General features: G+C 48.9%; 1 long non-coding RNA gene across 1 annotated transcript; it reads right to left on the bottom strand.

Annotated features, from left to right (window-relative positions):
- Positions 1 to 493: 493 nt before the first annotated feature.
- Positions 494 to 2,136, bottom strand: LOC142077593 (uncharacterized). Its single transcript, XR_012671924.1, has 3 exons — positions 2,043 to 2,136; positions 847 to 996; positions 494 to 567 (listed from the first exon to the last, which is right to left on the bottom strand). It is a non-coding gene; the product is annotated as an uncharacterized LOC142077593 (long non-coding RNA).
- Positions 2,137 to 2,360: the final 224 nt, after the last annotated feature.

Below are 2,360 nucleotides of genomic sequence, written 5' to 3' on the forward strand. Positions count from 1 at the left end.
TATAAATTAATATTATTTTTCAATATACGTAACAAGGAGAGATTTTTTTCTATTTCGAGGCCTCACAGATATATTTACAGTTTTTAAAAATTTTTGAACCCCCCCCCCATGAATTTTCAGGCAATTTGGGCTGTGACCCCCTTTGGGGGGGGGACGGACACGGACCCCCATGACCCCCCATTCCCCACTCACCTGCTCCTCCACGGCATCATCACCCCCGTGGTGATGCTGGGGTGCCCCAAATGACATCATCACCCCTCCAGGCCCCCCAACCCCCCCTTTTTATTCACCCCCCCAAAAAGACACAAAACGAGGGAAACGGCCCCAACCGGCAGCTCGTTACTTTAATAATGCCGTTTACGTATGTACGCACGCACCCCCGCCAAAAAGGGGGGCTCTGCTAGAAAGATAAAGGAGGGGCGCCCCCCCCAAACGCTTGCAGCCCCCCCCAGCCCCCGTCCCGCAGGCTGCCAGCCGGCCCCTCACCCTCAGCACGCCCAACGACCGGCAGGCAAACCTGGGCCGGGGGTCTCTCCTGAGCACCACGGGACGCTCACAGCGAGGCATCTGAAAAACAAAAATCCCAACGGATATTTCAGCACGTTAAAAAAACAGCACCGAAGGCAGCAGAGGAATTCGGTCAGGGCAAGGGAGAGGGTAGCAGTCGAGCTAAAGGAGGGTGCCAGGCAAACGGGTCAGCTCGAAATACAACGCCGCCTTTAAAAGCTCAAGCGATTCGAACGCTTAAAATCAGCGTGAAGACTAATTGACACAATTCTGAACGCGTTCTTCGCAGAGAAGTAAACGCTCTCGCTGGTGTCGGAAAACGCCTCGTCCCTTCCTTACAGCACCGCTGCAGGGAGATAACCCCGTGAGGCTGCAGGACAAGGGCGCGCCGTAATCAGCATCTACGCTCACGGATCCACCGCCGCAGCTCCAGCCCTTGCGCTGCTGCTGCTGCTGCTGCTGCGCATCTCGCTCGCTTGGCCGATAAAGCTGAAAGTGAAGCGTAAAACTTTGAAGAGTAAAATGAAAAAGAAAGAACAAATCTCAGCAATTCATTTTATGCTAAAAAGGCGTGCGCACGCTTACATACGTACAATGAGAAGACTCGTACTATAAAAATATTTGATTTTCCTTTTGCGTTCATTGAAATTGCGTAGCTGTGAATTCATACCGTTAAATTATCTACCTCCAAGCTACACAGCTATCGTTTGACCAGGGGTTTTGCGTGTGTGACATGACTAGGAGGGACGCCTGGCCAGCTGCGCCGAGACCGATGCTACCGAACTGCCGGGGAAACGCGCCGTCGAAAGCGAGACAGAAATAAAGTGCTTCAGAGCACTCTGCCAAAAGATCAGGAAAAAAGCCCCTAACGTTCAGTTGCCTCTCTTTTTAAACGTTTAGAGCAACTACCCAACTGCTTAAGCACACCTAATAAATTATACACTACAGCTATTTGGCAGTTGCAGTTTAAACAACGCAAGTCAGTTTGGAAATTAGACAATTTTAACTTTCTTTTTAAAATTTCATTTATGATAGAAAAATCAGTGAGATAAGAGATCTCCCATACGGTTTTACTTTTTTTGGGGGGGGGGGGAGGGGGGGGGGCAGGCGGTGGGGAATATCAAATCCCCGGTGCTGCAATACATCAGGCTACCAAAAAGGACTGGCAGGTTTGCTAACGCTGTTGGCTGTACCCAAGCGTGCGGAGGAACGCGTCTTTACGATCTCTCGACCGTTACACCCGAGAACCAAAGATCAGCCATACGTCGACTATTGGAAGATGTGCTGCGCTTGGGTCCTTGCAAGGAAATCGACTTAACTCCTTTTTTTTTTTTCCAGAGAGAGTGAAAAGTCTCCTTGCGGATGACTTCTACTGCCAAGCACGTCATCTCTGAAGATCCATTCTGATGGGAAGTTTGTAAAAGGCAACTCCTTTGAATGAAAAAGATTTCCATTCTGGAAAATCTCTTTCCACCCGAAGTCAAAATTACGCGCTGCAGGTTAGGAAAAAGGACATTAGAGAATCAGTAACTCACCGAAAACACATCAGGACTCTCTGTCGCTAGTTACGAGGCTGCTACCGCTTCTCGGGAAAGCCTGGAAAACACACCGAAGCGACGCCGATTTGTCCCGTGTTGTCCACGCCTCTTCTTTGACCTTGATTGCTTTTAGCACAGATGCCAGTATCTCAGTAAGGTTTTCGAGTGCTCCTGTAAGGTATTTTAAACACTGACTGACTGAAAAAGCATAAAGCTTTTATCGTGAAAACAAAGCCTGTTTCTCCCGAACGTCCGAACTCTTACAAACAGTTCCTTTCCTCTTCTAGTCCAACATTATTTTCACAGCACCCTTTA

This window comes from Calonectris borealis, unplaced genomic scaffold (genome assembly GCF_964195595.1).
Source record: "Calonectris borealis unplaced genomic scaffold, bCalBor7.hap1.2 HAP1_SCAFFOLD_316, whole genome shotgun sequence".
NCBI classification, from domain to species: Eukaryota; Metazoa; Chordata; class Aves; order Procellariiformes; family Procellariidae; genus Calonectris; species Calonectris borealis.